Source organism: Hipposideros armiger, unplaced genomic scaffold (genome assembly GCF_001890085.2).
Source record: "Hipposideros armiger isolate ML-2016 unplaced genomic scaffold, ASM189008v1 scaffold_491, whole genome shotgun sequence".
In the NCBI taxonomy this organism is placed as follows: domain Eukaryota; kingdom Metazoa; phylum Chordata; class Mammalia; order Chiroptera; family Hipposideridae; genus Hipposideros; species Hipposideros armiger.
In genome coordinates, this window is record NW_017731841.1 from 637,613 (window position 1) to 662,378 (window position 24,766).

General features: G+C 40.4%; 1 protein-coding gene and 1 pseudogene across 1 annotated transcript in view; one reads left to right on the forward strand and one right to left on the reverse strand.

Annotated features, from left to right (window-relative positions):
* CLASP1 (cytoplasmic linker associated protein 1) overlaps nt 1-24,766 on the forward strand; it is a 285,385-nt gene that overhangs the window by 39,772 nt on the left and 220,847 nt on the right. The gene's annotated exons all lie outside the window — the stretch shown is intronic.
* On the reverse strand, nt 15,850-16,050 carry LOC109395875 (40S ribosomal protein S3a pseudogene; annotated as a pseudogene).

Below are 24,766 nucleotides of genomic sequence, written 5' to 3' on the forward strand. Positions count from 1 at the left end.
ATAAGATTTAATTTATACAAACAGGTGGGGCCAGTTTAGCCCACAGACCATAGTTTGCTAGCTCCTGAACAAAACATTGAGCACCTACTATATGTAAGTATTTCAGTGGTGGGAACCATTTGTGATTCATGTGGAAGAAGAGTAGGGTTTATAATTTGGGTGTAATTTGGGTACTGGGGGAGCATTCTTTTAGGTGCAATGGAGCACAGTTTGTTTTTGGGGCATCTTGTGTGATATTTCAGGAAAACCTGCCCTTTTTAGCTCTCACTCAGGCCCACGTTAGGATCAGTATGCATTCCTATCTACCACTGATCATCTGTCGTGAGCTGGCTTTGGGCTTGCTTGGGCAACAGAAGTCATATTGGGGATTGAGGAACTGGTTATTGAAATAATGCCCTCACATATCCGGAATACCAGAGGGCTGCACCGTGAGGGTGCTTTTTAACCCCCGCAGCCAGCCTGGTGCTGGAAAGATTTAGTAAGTTTTCTGCATTGTCACAGTGACCACGGGAGACATGGAAGGAGATGGGAGACTCTTGTTTATGAGCCTTCTTTTGTAGATTACTCAGACATTAAAAATAGCAACCAAAAAATTTGAATATGGCTGCCCTCATTGACCTGCTCTCCTTTTCCTGTTGATTAATATTTGAAGAAAGATGGTGGAGTAGATTCCTGCATATACTTTCAGGAGGTTTGTTTTTTCCCCTCCTCCCTCTCTTCTGTGAGAAGGGATGAAAGGTAAGAGACTTGGAGAGGCTGCCTGGGCTGGGGCAGTTGGAGGGAATCCAGAGAGACTTATGCTGTGCAGCTCTCCCAGTTAATCTTGACAATTTTTATTCCACCAACCAGTGCAGTTCCATGCAGCCTCTCGTATTCTCACAGTGCAAACAGTCACATATTTAGTGGGCTCAGTGGGAACAAGGTACCCTAGTGCAGACCAGGTACTTCCTGTGAATATAGTCCCACAGTTTTTGCAGTTCCCAAATCTCCAAAGCTCTGAAAACCTAGTGATTTTCACTTGCCATTTGGCCTGCAGTGAACTAACATGCAACTTCTTACAGTCTTTATTTACTTGCTTATGGCATGTTTCACTGCACAAGTATTAATAGGGTTGCTGTCCTTGATTCTGTTCAGGGGGATATTTCTATTTCTGTATAACTGTACACTCTTTTACCTTTATAAAACCTGAAAAATCCTATATTCCAGAACACATCTGGCTGTCAGTGTTTTGGATAAGTAATTGTAGACCTGTATTTAATGTTGTAGGATAATAGCAATAGCCCAAATGGTTATGGGACATTTACTGTGTACTAGCAGAAAATGTGCTAAATATGCCTTCATTTTTAACTTGTAATTACCATATGAGGTAGATATTGTAATCCTCATTTTTACGGATGAGACTGATGCTCAAATAAATCTAGTAATTTGTTCAAGGTAACAGAGCTAGTAATTACGGTTTTGGGGACTTGAATCCAGGTGTTTTTATGCAGCCAAAGTTAATTAAGCACCTGTGATGTGGCCGACTGGACTGGGGGCTGGGTATCCAGTGGGGAAAAGATAAGTCCGGCCCCAGCCCTAATAGTGTGTGGTCACTGCCGAGGCAGTGTAGCTCTGTCTAAGTCGACCATGTGTGGACTTGATCCCTGTGCATGATTGTCTCAAGGCCCGTGCCATGCTGCCTTGTATTTGAAATCTGTAGGTTCCCTACTTGCCTAGGGCTTCCTTTGTCTCTGCCTTCATGGTCTTTATAGTCTAACTGGGGGGACTGATAAGGCAGAAGAGAGGACAATGCACAGTGTAGGGTAGGAAATAATTGTTACGTTGCGTCATAGGAGTGACTATAAATGCTGTAGTGTGTAGGAAAAAGACGTCAGGGTGTGTGTGCTTCGTTTGGACAGGCTTGAGGGAGAGGTGGAATTAAATACAGGGCCACGAAGAATCCAAAGGAATGAGTTGCAAAGGGTTCAAAGAAGCCCCTCTTCCTTTCTTGGTCCTCCCTTTGTGGGCAACCATGTCTCTGTGGATTGTGAAGATTTCATCTGTCATTAAGCTTCTTTACAGAGCACTGTGTTACTCCTGCCCTGGATGGATTGGGCAGGAGGGGAAGGTGTTGACAGATAAGGGAGGTCCCTGTCATTTCCCTAGCCTATCTCCCAAACCTTGGCTTTCACTGAGGATTTTGCTTCCCCTCTGTGTCCTTGAGAGGAGAGCCAGAATAGATGGTTGGATTCAGATTAAGTGCCTTCTGTTTCTTTTTCTGGCAGTGGGCTTGGTGCTGCCATCAAGTGATGAGTTAGTTCATGCTTCCCAGGTTTTCCCTGCAGTGTTGTCCTGTTGGTTGCAAGGGGTGGAATTTTCTGGGTATGATTTTAAAAGACAGGTGCCTATCTTGTAAGTGGAAAAGCTACAGTGAGCAGTACTAAGCAAAAGCAAAAAACAACCTCAGGAAAAGTTATTTTAAGACAATGTATGTGGATTGTCCAATAAAAATGGTGTCCTTGATGTATGCAGTTAATGGCATTTTTTTCTACACATTGTTTACACATATGTAAGTGCAGCAGAGTAGACTGGAAATAATTCAGATTTGAGTATGAACAGTCTGGATTCCTCTCCTGGCTCTGCCATTTAGACTTTTGAGCAGGTAACTTTCCTCATCTGAAAAATGGGTCTGATGATGATGACCCCTATTATGTAGGGTTATTACGAGGAGTCAGTGTGCCATGTACCAGTGCCAGTAGTGCTTAGTATGTAGCCTGTGGTCAGTAAAAGGAAGATAATGAAGCTATTATGTAGTTACTGGGCCAGATAATAACAAGATCTGTAGAAAGTTAACTTTTATTGGGACTGAGGTTGCGTGCCTTCCTGTAATTCTTGTCAGCCTGTGCCTAGGAACAGAGGCAGCAGATCTTTTGTAATAAGATGTGAATCCTTGAGCTGTGCACCGTTGATAAGAAAGTCCCTGAGAGGAGTAGCAGCTGGCTGTTGTGGATGGAAAAGGGGCCACATGTTAAACCTGACAAGCTCAGGAGACTGGAAATAACCACAGAGGATGGCGTGAACATAAAAATTCCTAACAAAGGTGGGCCATGTCGGGAAGTCACATCCTTGGCCTGTAGCTTCCTTGACAAAGGTCAATTTTTATCTTAAGCCTGTCTGTTGTCCTTTTTGCATCTAAGATAGCATACCCTTACAATATGAGAGTAATCTTTTTTTTTCCGGACCCCTCAGGGGACACAACCCACCACACCAAAGCAGGAATATACAAAATCCCTCATTGTTATCTTGTTCCTCAAATACTATCTCTACTGCTATAAAATGCTATTAACTATCCTGTACCAAACAATGTAAAACAAGTGAGTGTCTCTCCATTTTACTTTTTATCCAATCCCAGATATTTCCCCACTTTGCTTTCTCTCCCACCCCCTTAATCTACAACCAATGATTTCATGTAACCTTCCTCCTTTGATTCTAATGTATAAAATAAGTTGCAAAATGGCCATATTCTGGAGCATTTTCTCAACCCAATCCGTTGAGATTTTGCTTCCCTGCAATTGTTGTCAGTTTGGCTCAAATAAACTCTTATACATTTTCTCTTAGGCTGGATATTTTTCGTCAACACTGAGAATTCTAAGGGGGACTTTAAAATTTACAGGTAAAAGCCCATCCTTTGATTGAGGATCCCTGTTTTAGGAGGGTTTCATTTGTTCTTTTCATTTTTACCACTTATGCTTTGCCTTGTTTCAGAAAACTAAAGTTTAAACAAGGATACATGTAATGCACGTAGAAGAAATGATAAATTGAATATCAAAGCAGAAAGAAAAACAGCAGGGGTGAGAACATGGAGCCAGCAGTGTGGCTGATGGTACATGGTAGCTGATGGTTACTAACAGCTAACATTTGTTAAGTGCTCTTTCTGTGCCAGAAACCATGAAGTGTTTCCCATTCCCTCCCTGCCTCATTTAATCGTGATGGAGGTCCTGTGTGATGAGCCCTGTGATTATTCCCATTCTGCAGTCAGGGAAACTGCCTAAGAGAAGCGGAAGAAACTGCCCAAGGTTGCATAACTGGGTAAGAGGCAGGATTCTAATCTGGATAGTCTGCCTTTGTTATGGGCCAATGGAGTAGCCCCCTCACTGAAAAACTTAAGTTTTCTTTCCTGTAGAAATGGTTAAGTCTCCTCCCTAGTTTCTTAGTTCCTTAGCTCCTGGCTTTGATTACTCTTCTAATCAGTTTGTGAATCCTGCACTAAAGATTGCTCCTAACCTGAATCATAGAAGTCTCCTATCTCCCTGCTTCTTGATTGTTTTGTAAATCAGTTTCTTAATCATGAACAATAGATTGTTTTTCATCTGAATCATAGACATCTCCTACCCCTGCTTCAGATAACTATGTAAAAGCCTGTGACTTCCTAATATCCCCTAAGCCATTCTGGACCTAACTCTTGGATAATTCTCTCCCAGACACTAAATAGGTTTTAACATTTCCCCAGTCCAGTAAGCCTAATGATTCTTTCCAAACCCATTCTGGGCCCAGCTCCTGGACAATTGATGTCACCTGAGTGACCAGTTGAATGGCCACAGGCTTCATAAGAGCTAACAGATTTATTAATTAAAATCTATTTTTCCTCATTCAGGGGCTTTGGGGATACAGATGATACCCCAGCAAGATCGCAACCAAAGAAGCCAACACAGTCTTCCAGGCGGATCTCGAGACCCCTTCCTCTCATCTGAGATCAGATAGGGTGAGAGTTCTGTGAATCCCCCAGTAGGCAGGGACAGCTCTACGCAGCAGAAAGCAGATACAGAAGAAAAGGCCTCCTGTCCCTCAACTTCCCATAGAGATTTTATGGGGATCACGTCTCAAGGGGAAAACAAGGCAGGCAGTTAGAGGCAGGCATTGGGTCTCTGCATTCCTGCACGTCCCACAGAATGCACTGCCCAAGAGACCTCCCCTCTCCACTCAGAATTTCCCCTTTTCATAGTAATTATCTACCCCTGCGGGGAAACAAATGGGTACCAAATACCCAACTAGATTAGGCCAGTCACTCACACATGCACAGTCTAAAAAATGAAGTAATAACTTCTTGTCAATCACAGGTGTCAATCAAGTGGTCCCACACTCAGAGAGGAACAGCCCATTCTAGAGAAAAGGGATAAAAACTCAAGTCCTGGCCAGTCAGCGCCTTTTGAGCTGCTTCCTTTGCTCGGCCTGCTCCAAGCTCTTTGGAGTGTACTTTTTCTCCTAATAATGCCACCTTGAGCCTCGAGCCCCTAGAGCCCTTGGCCGCTTTTCGAGCCTTGCTTTTGTTCGGGCCCACTTCTATTTCTTTGAAGTGTACTATCTTGTCTAATAAACTGCTTTTTCACTACTTTGTCTCGGTATCTCGTTCAATTCTTTGCCCGAGACGCCAAGAACCTGGACATGGCGCCGAGAAGGGCCCAGTCTCCGGCAGCATCTTTAGAGCACACATCTGAATCAATATGCAATACTACTTTCTTTATAATGTTGTAACAATATTAATAACTTATTTATTGGCTCATAGTGAAGAGTATAAAGATACCTTACAGTTAACAATGATTGTTTTAGGAGACTTCTGTACTTTAATAAAAAAAACAAAACTACGTAAGATAGATGTATGTAAAACAGTTCCTTGCTCCTAGTAGAATCATGACCATATATACTTTAAAAAAATTTTATTTTGGAAAATATTAGACCTATAGGAAAGTTTCAAAAAGCAGTACAAAGAAGCACTATTTACAGTAGCCAAGAGATGCAAACAACCTAAGTGTCCATGAATGGATGAGAAAAAATACATGAATATATACAATGAAATATTCGGCCATAGAAAAGAAGGAAATCTTGCCATTTGTGAGAACGTGGATGAAGCTTGAGGGCACTCACTGTGCTAAGTGAAATAAGACACAAAGACAAATACTGTGTGATCTCACATACGTGTGGAATCTAAAACAAACAAACAAACCCCTACTCCACCACAAACCAAGCTCATAGATCTAGAGGACAGATTGGTGGTTGCCAGCAGTGGGAGAAATGGATGAAGGTGGTCAAAGGGTACAAACTTTCAGTTATTATAAGTTACAGGGATGTAATGTACAGCATGGAGACTCTAGGTAGTACTACTGTATTGCATATTTGAAAGTTCCCATTATAAGAAAAAAATATCTAACTTTGTATGGTGACGGATGTGCACTAGACTTATGGTGATCATTTCATAATATACATGAATATTGAATCATGTTGTATACCTGAAACTAATATAATGTTGTATGTCAATTATACCTCAAAAAAAGTGCAAAGAATTTTCATGTGTCACCCAGAAACCAATACTTTTCTCATTTGTTTTATTCTTTCTATATGCATGTTATTATAATTTGTAAACTGTTTGAGAGTAAATTGTAGACATAGTGTTCCGTTGCTCCTAAATATTTGTGTATGTTTGCTAAAAGCAAGGACATTCACTTATGTAATCCTAGTGCAGTTGTCTAAATAAATCAGTGTTAGGATTGATAGAGTACTAATATCTAATCTATGAACCTTATTCACATTTCACCCAATGTCGTTTATAGCAAAAGGAAAAAAGATTTTTTTCTGGTCCTCCATCCAATCCAATCACACAGATTGTATTTAGCTTTCATTTGTGTAGTCTTCCTTTAATCCAGAGAAGTTCATCATCAGTCTTTCCTTGTCTCTCTTGATTTAATACTTTTGAAGAGTACAGGCCATTTATTTTGGATAGCCCCTCAATTTGAACTTGTTTGTTGTTTCTCACGGTTGGATTAAGGTTGTGCACTTGTGGCGGGAATACCTCAGAGGTGATGTTGTGTCCTCAGTGCATCATATCAGGAGGCACATGGTATCCCTTTGTCCTATCTGGTGAAAGAGGTGTTTGTCAGGTTGCTTCAAAAAGTTGCTATTTTTCCCTTTTATAATTAATAGGTGTCTGGTGGGGAGATACTTTGAAACTATGTAGATATCCTGTTTGTCATCAAATTTTCACCTACTAGTTTTAGCATCCATTTGTGATTCTTGCCTAAAATAACTATTACTTAATATGTTGGCTGCCAGAGGGCGATTTAATAATTCCATCATTTCTTCTTCATGTATTAGTTGACTCCATATATTTGAAATGTATATCCTGTGTCTATTTGTGTAGCAGGAGTTAAGTGTATATTTTGATCGTTATCTCAAAAAAGAACTAGTGTTTAGAAAGAAAATGTTTTATAATAGTCTTACTTAGGTACATTTATATTCATAAGAATTTAAGGCAATCTGATAGTTTGTGAACATATAATAAAATAATGTGATGAAGTTTGGTTTGGGCTCTGGGCTTCCTAGCAGCCAAAATAGAAATGGAGAGATGGTCAGCTATCAGTTTTTATAACAGTTGTGAAAGGCATATAGAAAGGCAAATAATAGCAAAATGTCTTCCTGGATTTAGCAGGATATTAGACATTTTGCAGGAAGGGAAAAAAACAGAACATGGAAAATGAATGAAACAGAAGACAGTAACAAGTGAAATTCATGTTATTCAGCTGCTCTATTCCTATAGACAGAAGTCACCAGCTTGAGCTTTGGACTAAGGGGGAAATTGTCAGATGGCATCGAGGATGAAAAGAAAAATATGACCTGGCCGACCCCACTGAATGATAACAGGTCAGGTGGAGGAAGAGTCTCTGACAAAGGTTACGGCAAAGAATCCAGAGAATTGGATAAAAATTGGCTTGAAATACTGAATGGGAGGTCAGCCTGGAGGAATTTTCTGACTAGAGCTGCTTTTTACATGGGATTTGGGGTAAGGGCAAAGATGGCTGTCCACGGTGGACCAAATGGATGGGGTTATAGATGGGGAGGAAGTGCTTTGGGCCAGGTCTGGTAACTAGCAGGAATTGTGTGTTTAATCATTCTTAAAGGCTCTGTGGAAGAGATGGCCTTCGGCAGGCACTGTTTGGGATGAGGAAGAGATGGTTCAGTGAGCTCTGCGAAGGAGCATGTTGCAGGCCTCACTCATAAAGGCAGTATTCTGAGATGAGCTGGCTGGTCCTACACCAGTGAGGCTGAGCAGGTGGAGGAACCTGAGGGAGGAGGGGGGTAGTAGGAACTGATTTGCGAGCATTGGCAGTCATTGAAGGACCCCTGGGAGAGCACGCACAGCAGCAAGGGTGCTAAAGACTGCCTGAGGAGTTAGGGGTCAGGTGAAGGTCGTGTGGACTAGTACCAAGGGCAAGTGGGGGAGATGCAAATTGGAATAACAACATTAGGGAGGAGGACCGGGTGGGTGATTTTTGGTATGTTTGGATGGATGAAGGACGGGTGAAGATGAGAAGTCTTCAAGATTTCAGGCTTCAGGATACTTCACATTTTATTGGTTATGGATAGCTGTGTAAAACAGGTGTCAGTGTCAGTGTCAGGTTCTTTTCCTGCATGATGAATTTTTTTTTTCCTTGATTTGGAGTAGGCATTTTAAGAAAAAAATGCCAAATAATTCTGAGGACTGTTTAGAAAAATAACCGTGGAGAAATTTTTGTCTTTGACTTCTTAGTGGCTGAGAGTCCTAAGCCTTATGTGCTTTGTGATTTATATATTTGATTAGGGAACAGTCTTTCTCAATCACAATTTTTTGAGGCTGCCTACTTGAAATATTTTTGCAAATGCTGAGTTAAAAAATACTTTTGTTTTTATTACAGTAAAAGTGATATGTGTATGTTGTACAAACAAACAACCTTTGACAATAAAGTTATGAAAAATTGAAAACTGCTCATGGTTTTTTGCTGTGAGATAATTGTTTTCTTTATATCCATTTTAAAAAGATGCAGAGAATATTTATGTAAGACTGATCATACTACACATGCTGTTTTATTAGCTGTTTTTTTTAAGTTAAATGTATGTCATGATCATTTTTCCAAATCAGTAGATTAGGTCACTTATGAGTTAATGTAACTTTAATGTATTATTTTCTTCTGTGAATAGTTAGTCAGTTTATTTATTTATTTATTTATTATCCACACTTCATTGCTAACATCTAATTTTTTATTCTTTATTTTTAACATCTAATTAGGCAATTCCTAATTTTTTGGTACTAAACATCACTGCACTGACCATCCTAGAACACACATGTTTATGCCTGCTGTGTGTGTCTGCTGAAAAGTTCTGAAAGGTTGACTTGATTGATGGATCAGAGTAGTGTGTGGTGGTAGCATTTCTCTTGGTAATTTTTTTTCCTTTTGGGTGGGCAAAAGCTATCTCTGTCTTGCTAGAAGCAGCGTTGAGTATTTCTTCTGCTTTTAACCTTTCAAATAAGAGCAAATCTTTGGATGATTTAAGTAAATTATTTTTGTTAATCCCATCTCCCCCTTAAGTGATTGCTGAAAATATGTTCTGCCTGGGCTGTATGAAATATTTACAGGAGAAGGAAGTCCTGATACCTGGATAGAGTCCACTTTGAAATGGGTTAAAGAGGTTGGGTCTCTGTTTGTAGTTATTTAATCACATTAGCTTATTTATTTATTTATTTAAACCACAGAATGAGAATAATACTGATTTATCTCCCAAGAGAGCTGTGAGGATCAAAACCTTCATAATCCATAATCCATTTCTTTGGAATGTCCCTTTGTTTTTTCTAAGTGCTTTCACAGCTACTGTTAACCTAAATGTCAGCTCATCTTAACTGGGCTGAGATGGCAGCACTAAATAATGTTTAGTAGATAGTAATTTTGGTTTTGTTGGGCAGTGAGGGATCTTTGTTGGGTGTGTGATCTTATTTGGTTGTTCACAGGATTCTACAATAGCCCAACCCAAGGAATGTTTTTAAAAAAAAGCTTTGTGAATAAAAATGACTGTTGATAACCTTTCTGATTATGGTAAGCAAGTCAGATAGGCTTTGTACTGAGCAAGAACTCAGTTCAAATCAGTTTAAGCTGAAGTGGGCATTATTGGGTGATCACCGGCCAGGGCGGTGGTTGAGATTACTGTGGAGACAGCGCTGGGGACTTGGAAGGGGGAGGACTTCTGTGTGGCAAGTGGCTTCCATCTTGGACACAGGCTTCTTTTCAGTGTCACACTCATCTTCTCTATGACCCTGGCTCACCACCAGAGGAAAGAAGCTCTCTTTTCCCAGCTTAGAGTAAGACAACCACAAATCCCAAAAGAAATCTTCAAATCCTTGACCCATTCATTGTGGCCAGGGAGGTATTGCAGTGCAAGAAAGTGGTGGCCCCTCTGCTCAGAAAACCTCATGTCAAACGATGGAGTAAGGAGGACCTGCTGCCCTAAAAGAAAGGAGTGGCTGAGGGGCAACTGGCCCAGCGGTGACCAGTGGGGGACATCACGGAACTTGTTTTACAGTAGATTATTTGAGAGGCTGCAGGGCTGCAGGGGTCAGGCTCGGGTGTTTGGATCAAAGGCCCGGGTTTGCATCCCAGCCCTTCTGCTTATTTATTGCATGTGTGGACTTAGGCACGCTGCTGGGCCTCTGCCTCCTGTGGGAGGAGTGACTGACCTGACACGGCTGTGGGTTCCGACGTGCTGGGCATAGTGCTATCTCTGTGTGTACTCACTTCACTTTTTTCCTCGTGACCCTGTATAATTTGGGCTTTTAGCTTTGTCCTCAAGTGAGCTTTTCCATTTTCTCAACCCCTTTACACTAAGAACTTAGCTTTAGTGATTATTATACTAGTTTTTGGAATTCTAGTACCAAAATGCCAGTGTTTTTATGGATAGAATGCCATGCTTTTGTACTTTAAAAATCTGAAGTCCAAATCATTTATGTATTGATGTACACAGTTACATACTGCTTTAGCATTTCAGATGTGCACTTGCTACTTGCCCTTCCTGTTGAAATTCATTCCTGGGTATCTTGTTAACTAAGGAAGTGAGGTTGAACCTCTTATGTTTATGTTTATTCATAACCTGTATTTTTCCGAGAGCCAGTTTGGGCCCTTTCCTTCTTGTAGTGCTCCCAAATGGAGTAGTTTTAAAATTAAGAGGGAAGAAGAGATGTGAAGGAAATTAGGAGGAGGCTGTGGTAGGGGCTTAGGAAATGAAGGCCTAATTTCCAGCCCTCCTCTACATCTGGGCCACTTCCCTGTTAGCAGGGGCTGCATTCCCTGCTCTCTTCTTTTCCAGATCTGTTTCTGAGGGTTGGACATTTTTCTCCCCACGGATAAAATTTTAGCCAGAATCAGCTTTACTGCCCTATCATGCTACTTTGGGAGAAGTATGTTCAGAGCAGGTGAATGAAAGCCAGTGCTTTTCACAGGAAGTACTGCTTGGGGATTAGCTCCGTGTTACCAGCCCAGCCCCAAGGGGTCATCCATGGCGGACACTGGTTGAACCCTGTGCCCATCTTTCTCTAAAGTGAACGAGGAGGGTTTAGATCACATGATCCCAAAGCACAGGTAGATGAGATGTGCGCACAGTGGCCACATGCGTACACACTGACGACAGCTGGCCATAGGCAGGCCTTTTATTGTTATTAATGCTTATTAAGCATCGTTTAGTTCAGTAAAACTATGTGCATCATTTATGGATTGGTGTATGCAGGGAGTTATCTGCTGCATTATTCATACTTTCACTCTGTGCACATCAGTCCATAAATGATTTAGACTCCATGCTTTTAAAGTATAAAAGAATGGCATTATACCCATAAAAACACTGGCTTTTGGTACTAGAATTCCAAGGAAAAAAATCAGGTATGGCATGTACCAGACTTTTAATAGATTATTTTTCAGGGGAAGGGGATCATTCTAGGGGAATATTTAATTACTACTTTATTAAGTTTTTCATTGTTGGATTTAAAAAAATAATACACTGACATTTAAAAAAATTCTTTTTAAGGAGTACTTTTGAGTGTTAATTCTCTACACAAGTCAGTTTTATTGGCGTGACGTATATGTTTGTTTACTTTCTGCCCAGGGTTGTTATCGTAAATAAAGGAGCAAGAGGCGCGATCAGCTTGAAGGTAGCAGAGCAGGATGCCTTCTAGAACTCAGCGTTTTTTTCCATGCTCTGAAGAGAAACCTCAAGTGCCTTGGTGGAAGAATTTATTTTTATAGACTGAAATCTTGTTCCCTTTCTTTAGGGAAAATTGATCTGTTTCTTTTGCCATCTCCCAAACTAGGTACACCCTTTGTAGGGCTGGGATGCACTTCTAGAAATGGGAGCACCGGCCGAGGAGAGCGACAGGGCTTGGTCTCTGTGGAGCCGTGTTCTAGAATCTTACTTTGGCAGTTGCTTTGCCTCCCCTGAAGTTGTGACCTGCCTCTAGCTTTTCTAGCCGTTGTATTTTGTAACTTGCTGGCAAATGTGCCCAAGCTGCAGAGGCTTAGGAAGCCCTTTGTGATATTGGGGCTTCCACTCAGGGTTCCTTGGTGACATTCCTTTGCCCTCTGTCCTTCAAAGGTTGCTTCAGCTCTGTAAAGTAGACAGTTTACAATGGAAAAGTCAAGAGCTTGAAATCTGGGGCCAGACTGCTTAGGTTGAAATCCATGCTCCTTCCCTTACTCGCTGTGATGCTGGATAAGTTACTTAACCTCTCTAGGCCTCAGTTTTTCATCTGTAAAGTAGGGACAATATTGATCTCATAGGGTTGTCGTGAGGGTGAAAGAGTTCATACATAGATACGCTTGACACGTACTTAGTGCTGCAGACTTGTTAGCTTCGTGATTCTCTTCATTTCTTTGTGGTTGGTCCAGCACTATCACTGCCTGCCTTTGGTTGCCTTTTGTGGATTTAAATTGCCCCAGAACAGTGGCAGAAAGAGAGGCCGCAGAGGAATAAACAGTCTGGTTGCACAGCAGCCTCATTTCAGGAGTCTGGTGTTGAGGGAGCGCGTTGGCTGCTCGTCTTTGCAGGGTGGTAGGTGAAAGGTTACTATCCCGGGTCTCTCAGTTCGTTAAAATGTGCACTTATATAGATTGTGGGGTATGTACCCTACCTTTTTGTTCTTTCTAAACTATTTTAGAAACAACTAAGCACTCATCCCTGGTGGGTCATATTAGACTCATTGGAGTCCTCTTTAACTTCCTTCCTCCAATAAAAACCACAAGTTAGAGTGTGTCCAAGCTTTGAGGGTTGCTTCTCAACTAGGCTGTAGTGAAGGAGAAGTTTCAAGACATTGTGCGTGCAATTTAACGAGCTGCGTTGTAAGTGAGCCGTGAACGCTGTAAAAGAATTTCAGTGTTGGAACAGATTGCCCTCAAATGAGCACAAAACTGATCATAGTGAAAAACAAAAGAGAGTACATATGAGCAAGAAAAGGAAAGGACTTGAGTGGGAAGATAATAGCCTGATCGGTATTGCATGAAAAGAGGAAGATGATTTTACTTGAGTGAAGTCAAAAGTGAATTAGGAGTGTTTGTATACTCTGCCAAAATGAATAAATAGTGACGGAGGTTGTGGAAAAGGAACTGTTTGAACATCATCAAGATACTTATCTCCTGCTATGTGTCAAATAATAGTAGGTTTTTATATGCTTTATTCTTAAACTTTACCTCACCTCCCAGAGGTTTAGCTAGCCCTGAGACTGAAGGTTAAGTTATGTCCTCTAGGGCACAGAGCATTGACTGGGCTTTGACTGGAAGCCCCTCCTTCAGCCAGCCTCTGGCTGATAGGTGTCACTTTGTTCTGTCATCACCTTGTTTAGGGAGTATTATAACAAAAATAAAGCAAATCTTGTATTTCCTGCTGGGCTAATAGTAGTGGGTCCTGGGTTTAAATTTTCAATGAAAGTAACAGAAGTTCAGTCAATGCTTGGAAGAACAACAGTCTTTTGACACAGGACTGGAAAATGGGTTGTTGTCAAAGATGAGTAAGAAAAACAGATGTAAGGATTTTCTGTTCTAACAGCCAGAGGAACAGTGTCGATTACCTTAGAACCAAATTTAGGAAGAAAACATTTATGTCTTACTAAGAACACAAGGGCCTTTTGGGAGGGAGAGAAATGATTCTAGGTCCTGTTTAGTAGTACCTGACATCAGAAGGCAGTAGCTTGATAATAGCAGAGCAGCAGATAAGGTAAATAATAAGCCATCTTATTTTTAAAATGAAGGCTATGCCAGGATCCAATTTATGTTCTTTTTTTTGGCTAGTTTTGTTTTCATGTTTGATTTGGACTCTGAAAGTTTTTGGCAGACAAGTTTGTTTTATGTTAATTTAAAAAAGTAATATGCTCTTGGACTGAGACAAAGGATTGGAAGTTTCTGCTTGTTTTTATTTCTCCAGGTAAGTAATTGGAAGTGGTCCTAAAAGTCTTTGGTTCTGCTTTACATTCCATCCTGCTCTCCTGGAAGACTTGGCTGCCTCTGCTGTTTGCCTTGGAGCCACAGCAGCCTTTTTTTTCTGAAGTGGATCCTTTGCTCTCCAGTCACCTTTGTGAGGTCTGGTATGCCTGAAAAGAGTCTAACATAGAAATTCAAGGTCAGCTATATGAGATGGCCATTGCCAAGTGATACACAGGCAAACAAATTGAATCTTCCCTCTTCACGTTCTTGGTATTACAGGTCAGAAGAGGGATCTGATAGCAAGTTTAGGATAGGAGCACTGCCTTTCATTTCTAAGTGGTTTAAAGAATTTATGGTCCACTGTTCATTCCAAAGTCATAATGATATGGATGATACTTTTTCTCGGACAGAATGTGGCTTTTGGTAGTGACTCTGCATCACAGTTGCTTGAAAATAACCAAGTCCTTTGGAATCAATATGAAAATGTGTGCTCTCTGTGCATCTGATAGGAGTTTATGCAAGAAGTGTGTGCATGATGATTAAAAAATCAATTGAAATTAGAACTAGTGACTTTCAAATTGGGAACATCTCAAATGTCTAGCATTAGGAGAACTAAGATACATGTATGTAAATAGTTCCATATGTTTATCCAGAAGATGGTGTACTCTGCAACAAGTATAGTTTAAAAAGAGTTTCTAGTGACATGGGGAAATGCTAATGGAATAATGTAAAATGAAAAGGCAGGTGCAGTTTATATACAGCAAGATCTCAGCTATGTATAAATGTGTAGAAGAGTGATCTGAGAAGAGATCATGTAAAAATTTGAATCATGAAATAATAGATAGGTTTTCTTCCTGTATTTTCTAAATTTACCACAGTGTGTGTGTGTGTGTGTATATATATATATGCATATATACGTGTGTGTATGTGTGTGTGTGTATAGTATTTATAAATAAATATACTTAAACATCACGAACAGGTTTTTATTTATCACCATGAAAAGTCTGAATTTTAAACAGATTCTTGGACTGGGGACTCATACCTATCCACTCATTCAACTTAGCACCTGTCTCTTCCCCAGGAGCTTTTCCAGAACTGCTACCCTCACCATGGAGCTCCATGAGTTTTCCCAATTCAAACTTGGGCTTCTCCAGCATTTTGACTTTTCTAACGAAGACATCATGGAGCAGAGAGATAGATTGGCAAGCCTTTTCTGTTTCTTTTCCAGGGCTATCTGGAATCAATTTATTGACCATTTCTTTCAAGTCATTTGTCTGCACTTCTCAGGCCATGATTTCCATTTTCTTCTTCTGGATTTGGCGGACCTGTTGATCTTGAGCATAAGAGGTCTTCCAAATCTGATTGCTGCATTTCTTAGTAAACCAACACAGAATAGACGAATCAAATAACCGTTGGTAGTCTTGACATCAACATGAGCTTCAATCATGGTCAGCCATTGTTTGACCATGGAGCACCTTTTGTCACGGGTAAGATCCATGTCATGGAAAGTAGGCAGTTTTACCCCTGAACAGCCTCAGTAATTAACTGGAATTTTCTAAATGCAGCTCCATCATTCTCTAGATCAGCTAGGCTCGCTTCAGAAACACAACCTGAGACCATCAGAGGCGATTTTGGTTCCTTGAGTTCTCTAGACTAGTGTTTTCCCAATATTTCTTGTATTGAACATAGCTGGTGCTTTCCCATCATACCCATCTTTCTTAGAAAATGGGTCGACCACTTTCTTGGCTCCCTTCTTGCCGTTTTTTGTAAGGCGCTTATTCTTGCCGATTACCATGGTGCTGCTCAGAGAGCCAAAAGGCCATATAATACATTGTTGTTGTTTTTTTGTTTTGTTTTTAAGATTTTGGGGAATTGGGGAGGGGAACAGCGTTGGGGAATCACAGAAGGGGAACAGACAAGTTGCTGTCCTTTTGTTCTTCAGTCTAGTTGTGGAGGATGTCACTTCACTGGCCCGTGTTGGTATGGTGATCATTGTGCTCTTCCCGGGTGAGGCAATTGGTTGCTGGCCATTGGTTGGCAGCTCACGGCAGCTCACGGCCACTCATGCTTGCTGCCAGCCACTCACGGTAGCTCATGGCAGCCCCAGTGCAGCCTACACCGTTTGCTGGCGACTCACGGCAGCCCAGCTCCAGGTCGAGCTGTTGTTCACCACCTTAGCTGTAGAGGGCGCAGTATCACTGGTCCATGTGTGATATGAACCAGTGGCCCTGCTGCTCAGAGCTTGCACTCCCAAGCCAACTCTTAACCAACGAGCCACTCGCCCGGCCCTGGTGTATTGTTTTTTTAAACAGAAATTTAAAAATTTTTGACAGCTGCTTCTGAGAAGATATGGATAAGGATATGATAGGGGTGATAATATTACCTATATTGTCAGCTACATGAAGAGATGGAAGTTGGATAGGTGCACAGTTGCATATCTGCAATTAAGGAGGATAACCAATAATTTGCAGTGATTCCTTAATTTTGTTCTTGGAATTATGGTAACAATAAAGTAACTTCATATTTAAAATATGGGTGATACCCAACCAATACTGCAGTTAGGATCAAGAATCCACTAGGCATGTTCAGCTGCTTCAACCCCACTTTTTTCCTATAAATTTTCATCTAATTGCTGAAAATGATTTTTGAAAATCTGTAGAAAATGTTACAGCACTTCATACCTAAGCTGTTTTGATAAGTTTCACCAGCTAACTGAGCAAACATTGGTATGAATTTAGCTTACCTTAATGACTAAATTTACTGTTTTCACACTTTATCTTTGTGGTAATCGTTAAATTTGATTTTGTTTCTGCATGAGAATTTTGAGATAGAAGATTGTGAAATATGCCACGGTCAGATGTTCAGAGTTGATTAGTAATGCTGTCGGAGTAAGCCAACTCTGGCTGTTTGATTTAATTTCTGCTTTATAGGGGGATTAATTCAAGAGGAAAATGCTTATTTATCTTCACCAATGCATAATGATACATGTGGAATTGAAGCATGCTCATTATATATTTCAAACCTTTAGAATGGAGATCTTTAGGAATTACATCCTCCTACCCCCCGCTCTGCAGAGCAGCCTGAATAACAATTATAATTGCATTAATGATTGTCAGAGGTGGTGGGGGGGGGAGAATGGGGAGGGACTGAATGGGTAACAATTCTTTTTGGGGTGAAGAAGATGTTCTGAAATTAGATAGTAGTGATGGCTGTATAGCCTTGTGCATGTACTGAAAATTACTGGATTGTGCATTTTAAAAGGATGGATTTTATAGTATGCAAATGATATGTCAGTTTTTTAAAAAAGGATCAAGAAGAGAAGATTCCCCACGTGAAGGAATTCCATCCATGTCTCACCAATCTCTTTAGACCGCTGAGTAATTAATTAGAGAAGCTTAGTCCTGGGAGAATGCTGAATTTTCACAGGCATTTGACTCCAGAGTAAAGAAATCCATATGATTTGGTGATCAGTCACATGGACTTTCAAAAGATCTGTTTCAAAAGGAACCTTATGGGGATGTATTAATGAAGACCGAATTGTGTTTTAAAATTGAAAAACGTGATAGATGTCAATGAATAAATGAAGAGAAGGGAAGTACATGAGTTTTGGACTCACAAGAATAAGGGTTTTTTTGTTTTTTAAAGAAGCACTTGCTTTATTATGGTTTTCAAATGTAGTAAAAGAATAATGAGAGCTTTAACATGTTTTGAATGTCTAGCTATATGCCACATCTTGTGATAATTGCTTTCAATATTTCATGCCACTTAATCACCATAAGAATTATAATTCCAACTGCTTTTTAAATTTGGAAAACTAAAAATAAAACACTCATCACCATCTCTCTAAAAAAAGTTTATGAGTTAATGCCTTTATAAGAAGTTTCCAAAGATCAGTGAAAATAACTTGCCTAATATATGACTACCCGGAGATGCCCACATTTTGGTGAATATCCTTCTGGATCTATCCTTGTGCATGTATCACATTAGAATTACACTGTGTGTGCTGTTCTATAGCCTATTGTTTGCTGCTTTGTTTTACTCAATATAAAAAAATAGAATTTCATTGTTGTTAAAATATGGTCATTTCTTTGGCCTCAGTGATATTCCTTTTTATGTATGTTATAATTTACCTAATTCGTCTGCTATTGATAGTTTTAGGTTGTTTGCACATTTTCAATGTTTAAATAACATTGTGATCATTATCCATGCATAAAGGTTGTACGTTTTTTTCCAATCTCTGCAATGGATTTTTTTTTCAAATATACGTATAAGAGAATAAAACAATCCCCACATCCCCATCATCCAGTTTCAATAATTATTAGCTTTCTGCCATTCTTGTTTCATCTGTCTTCCCTCCAATTTTCTGCCCCTGGAGTATTTTAAGATACATTCCATACATCATATCATTTTACCTGTAAATGTTTCATATGTATCTGAAATAAATAAGGACTTGATCACACCCAACATGATCACCCAAAATTAACATCATCCAATAACTATGTTCAGTTATCCTGTTTCAAAAATATCTTTTCACAGTTGATTATTTGAATCTGGATCCAACTGATGTCACGTTACATTTAAGTTTCTGTTAAAATTTTAAGTTTCTCCCCCCCCACCTTTTTTTCATATAATTTATTTGTTGAAGAAACTGTCATTTGTCCTGTAGAATCTCGCTCATTCTGAATTTAACCGATTGCATATTTTGTGTCATTGTGTTATCTAGCATGTTCTTCTGTGTCTGGAAAGCTGGTAGATTAGTCTAGAGGCTTGATTAGCTTCAGACTTTCTTTTTATAACTCACGCTTCTTAAGTGTTGGTGTGTTCATCCATCTGCATCACATTAGCAGCCCCCTATTATCTGTGGAGATGCACTTTTGGTGATGCTAAGATTGATCAGTGGGCTCAGGTGTCATCAGTCTCTTGTATGTTTCCCATCCAACCTTTCACTTAATGCTTTTAGTAGCAATTGATGATTATTGCTTAGATTATGTCATTAGATAGCAATAGGACAATTTTCTCATTCTGTTATTTCTTATCATTCTATTATTTATTAGCTGTGATTCTTCTGTGAAGAACTTTGCCTCATCAACTATTTGGTTACTCTGAAATATAATAGGTTCTATATAGGAAAGACAATTTGAGTGCTTTTATTCTCTCCTTTGGTATATCAATTTTCATAACATGAGCTGGTGCTTACCAGCCTCTAAAGATGACCATAAGGTCTTTTTATATAACATTAATATAATAAATGAATTTAAACATGTTTGTGTGTTCAACCAATTTCATTTGAGCATCTTCCTCTAGGAGCCCTTTCAAGTCATGTCAAAAGGGCACAGAGCCAGTTTGAAAGGGCTGTTTCCCAATAAAAGGAATTACGGAACCTTAGAGACATGCTGGTTCTAGGTCTAGGCTGGAATTGCCCAAGATGAGCCTGGGGCATCTTGTCAGACTTGAAAGCAAGGAAGCACTTTTATCTGGTTTTGCACATATTGAAGTTACCTGTTTGTGTATGGCCTCTCCATAGGTTACCAGTGTTTGGAGGGCAGGGACTGTGTTTTGTTTTTGGGGTGTCATAACCCAGATCTATCCCTACTAGAGGTTCTGCATCCCGCATCCCACTCCCCAACATAAAACAAAAAACTCAGTTGAGAAGTGCCCCTGGGGAATTCATGAAGGCTCCATTTTCTTTTTCTTAACAACCATAGTTTCCCCAGGGGCTTTCCAAGGGTTATTAGTGACTTTCTGATAGTTGACTTTTTGGTGCATCTTGTAGTCCAGTCTTACTATGGCTTGCTTTCCTGTGTCCTAGAGCGAAGACAAGTAAAAGTAATGGTGGGAATTTGTGCGTAGACTATAGATTTTACAGATAAGGCAAACGATAGGCTCACATCGTACATTGGGTCATGCAATTTGTTTAAGAAAAGAGGGCATATTATGTGGCTGGACACTGACATTGTCTATTCTGTCACCTTTCCTTTTTTCTTCCTTGGGATAGTCAAAGTTATGTGTTTTAAAGCTAATTCTCTGTATTTTAGAGCTATATTTTTTTCCCTCAGAGCTGAGTTTTTCATTACTTATGTTCCATAAGTTTTTATCTCAAATCTTATTTCTTGACCATCAGACTAGAACAGGCCCCCCCGCCCGCCATCCCATTTTCTATGCCTTTAAAGCTTTGGCTGTTTTTATATTGTGATGATATGATCAATGTCTGTCTCAGACCATGTCTCCTTTTTTTTTTCTTAAGTAATTTTACCTGTAACACCCTGCTTAGTGCCTTGGCACATAGTTGTTTCTCAATAAAATTTGTCTAATGAATGAAAATACCCCTGACCTTTCCTGCTAATGGTATTCCATGAGATTTTTTTCATAGTCAAATGAAAATAAGAGGACAGATTGCATAATACCTTGCTATTATAGAGACCTGTCTGTCAGGGCTTCAGGGGTTTGCATCGGCCTGTGTTATGCTTTTAGCAGTAGCAATCAGCTGTAGGTGGGAGTTTGCACCCTCTGGTGTTGGGGCAGGGTTTTAGCTAGCTGTGTCTCCTCACAGGAAGCTTCTCAGTACCCTGTGAACTTGGTTTATTTATCTTGCTGCTGAGATGATATTGCTTGAGTAATATCACCTTAGGTGCATGTAACCTTCCATCTTCTTATCTCCGTCCCCTCCCTTCTTCCCCTCTCCTCTCCTACTAGGAAAATAGACTTCCCCCGGCATTTTAACACTGTATTGGGAGCACCTGACTTTGCTCAGCCGCACTGTGGTGTGGAGGCTTGGGCAGATCCCTTTACCCCTCTGAGACTGTGCTTCCCTGTTTGTAAAATGGAGAGCAGTCACGACACCCGCCTTACCTGCTTACAGCCTGTATGTAAAGCTGGAGACATAGGAATCATTCTCTTCACTGTCTTTCTCTATTTTCTCCCTTTTACCTTGTGGTTGCTTATATTTAGAATCTCATACATGTCTGTGCCGCTGCCTATAAGGAGTTAGCTTCAAAGCTTCCCTTTTTGTTGTCAGTCTATTGTGTGGCCAAAGTAAATTAGGGTTTCACAGGACAGAGCTGCCCATTGGTTTTTTTTTTTTTTTTAATAATTCACCCGTTTTGGGGCCGGCCGAGTGGCGCGTTGGTTAGAAGTTGGTTGGGACGTCAGCTCTGAGCTCAGGATCCCACATGAGGGCCAGTGATGCTGTGCCCTCTACAGCTAAGATGGTGAACAACAGCTCAACCTGGAGCTGGGCTGCTGTGAGTTGGCGTAGGCTGCAGTGGGGCTGGCCGGCATCCGGCGTGAACTTTCATGAGCTGCCGTGAGCCGCAGTGAGCAGTCGTGAGCTGCAGTGAGCGGCCATCCGTCCAATAGCCAGCGACCGACTGCCTCACCCGGGAAGAGCACAATGATAATACCAACATGGGCCAGTGAAGCGACATCCTCCACAACTAGACTGAAGAACAAAAAGGACAGCAACTTGTCTGTTCCCCTTCCCGGATTCCCCAACGCTGTTCCGCTCCCCAATTCCCCAATAAAATCTTAAAAAACCCCCAAAAAACCCCGTTTTAAAAATGAAGATCATCATGATTCATGTAAGAAAAAATAATACAGAGAGATCCTTTGTACAAATACTCAGTTTCCCCCAAATGGTTACATTTTGCCAAATTGTGGTGGAATATAACCAGGATATTGACATTGATGCAGCCCAACAGTTGTGCTCAGATTTATAGTTTATTTGTACTCATATGTGTGTCCATTGGCTTTTGAACTGGAAAGTTTCCTAAGTCAACATTTTAGACTTTTGGTGATTGGGTAAAAGGGATAAACATCACATTTAATATGAAAGAATTAATTCATAGATTTAGAAGAAATGTATTTTTCCTTTTAATTCCAGTGAATGTAGTATTACAGACCATGATAATTTTGGGCCATATAGTATAATAACATTATCTAAGGGATAAATGATAAAGAATAGAGAACTACTAGCATATACATTCTTGGCATGCCAAGGACACTTTAAAAATGACTTTAAGTATACTTGAAAACTGATAACCGTATCCCATTGTCAACTCTGTTTACATGTTCCTTTATTAGTCCTTTGCTTAGAAAACCATGTTTTCATGAGTATGCAGAGCTCTGGTGGGGTAGTGGAACCTGAGACTAGATTTAATATCTTTGCTTTTCCCTTTCTGTTTTTTAAACGATTGGAAAAAGAGGGTGGATGGATCTTAGAAGTTTGTTTCCTTTCCTCCCATGTTCCTGTTTAGGTTTGAGGCATGACCAGACAACATCAGAAGTCTGGGGTTAATCTTTAACGCCTGTGTGTCAAATACACTCCTCTCCCGACGTACACAGTCCAGTTAATAAGTTTTAGTAGTTTTTTTTCCCCTGAAATAATTATTTTTGTATCCCCCCATATTTGTGAATATGTGCCTATTTGAAAATGGCAGAAAAGCATAAAGAAAAAATGTCACCAATTATTTTATCTGAAGTATCTTTCAAACCCCCCCCCCTTTTTTTTCCTTCTAGCCTCCCTTAACGTAGGAACAAGACATCGCTTTTTTCTTCCTTAGCCTGTTGAAGCTTTCCGCTTGGTCTCCCTCTCCAGATCAAGGAAGCTTTTTAAAATATGGATCTGTTATGTCCATCCCTGCTCAGGAGCCTTGAGTTCTTTGCTACCTACAGAAAAAAGCTTGAACACCTGAGCGTGATGTTCAGCGCCCTCCAATATGAACTTGCCCCAAACATGTCATCCTTTGCTTTTCTTTCACAACATTCTCTCCATATTGTAGCTACACTGATTTGGTATCTCTTCCCCACACCCTCATTCTTTTTCCTCTGTATGAATCACCTCTCCTTGGCCTTGTCAGACTCCTTTACATAGCTGAAAGCTTAGCTTACAGATTGCTGTGGCTTCTCTGAGCCCATGCTGATTTTTCCCAGCTGAGATTACTTGTTAATGGTGATCACATAGCATTTAGACTGCCCTTCACTTTTGGGAGACTATGTTTTGCCTGTGTTGTCATTTATATAGTTGTTTCAACTATATTATCAATAGTTTTATAGGTGAGGGCCACATTTTATCTTTCTGTCTCTGAACCCCTTGCTTGCACACTAGGACCCAGCATATAGTAACTGCTTATTAAATTTAATTATGTTCAACTGTGTAATAAATGTCTCCTGCTTCCCTGTACTATTTGAGATGGCTTTTTCTTTGCATTTTTTGTTTAATCTGTCTTTCATTAAAAAAAAATCACTTCGACAATTTCCTCTTATGCTTGTATCCTAATACAGTGTAGTTTTATGACAGGGACTAGCTGTCTGTAGAGATGGTGTCTGTAAGGCACGAGGATTCTAATGGGTGTCTAAATCCCATGGGTGGGTGATTTTCATCTCTCTTGAGATGAAATCAGGAGGGGTAGTTAGTGGGAGGAGATACCTGGAAGTCAGTCAGAAATAGTCTTTGTTTCCTAACTAGCCAATAAATCTAGAAAGTGAGTGAGTTTTGGTTGGATGAATGCCTTGGCATCCGTCCGAACTTTTGTTAGTAATTTAAGAACTTGATTTTAAGTTGTGATTTGTTCCCAGAAAATTTTAAATAGGAAAATCATGAGTGAGGGAAATCTAGAAATACAAAGTGTAGTTTTGACATTGTTAAAGAAATATTTATACATTCGCACCCCACCCCCCACTGAAGAGGGAGGCTGGGCTTCCTGATGGTACTCAGAACTCTGCCGTTTTGTGACAGAGGATGCCTGGCAGGCTGGAAGCCCCGTGAATCATTACGCGTTCATTAGATTCTGTCTGCAGCTGTTAGAAAATGAACAATCAGGCATGTGGGACTTGACTGTGTTCTCAGATGTGGATAACTAGCCACAGAGCTATTTTTCATTTAGAGAAGGAAAGCCTTTCCTAGCCAAGAGAAATTGCCTTCATCTTTAAGAAACAATGTCCTACTGAGTGGTGCCCTAAGTTCTAGTTGACATTTTGGACATACTCATTCCTCCTGCCATTGTAGTAGCCTTTGACATTAAATAGGAGGGACACTTTATTTTGTTAACAAGTCTGTACCATGTGTTTGTTTCCTTCCTCCTCCAGAGAGAGGGGGAGGGGGAGGGGGAGGGGGGGAGAGGGACAGACGCTAGAGAGGCTTCTCAGGCATTAGTGCTTGCGTTATTATCGACATTTAGACTCTTAAGTCCGGCCCCCCTTTTCTTTTGTCCTTAAAACTGAAACTCAAACAACAACTATGACATACTCATGTTTATCTCCCATTTTACACCTGAGACTTAGAGAGGAAATAATCTGCCTAAAGTTACATAGTACGCGGCTAAGTCTAGGTCCAGACTCTGCCCTCTGAACTACTGTGCAATATTGTCATGACAGCACAGTTTCACAACAGGATTGGCCGTGTGAGCCTCCAGCGCATACAGCACTCAGAATGATATTTCGAAATCATGACTAGGACTCTAGCCTCCCTTAACACAGGAAGTCGCTTCTCAGGTTAGCCCTCCACAGGTCTTAGAATAAAACTGGAAACTGTGTCC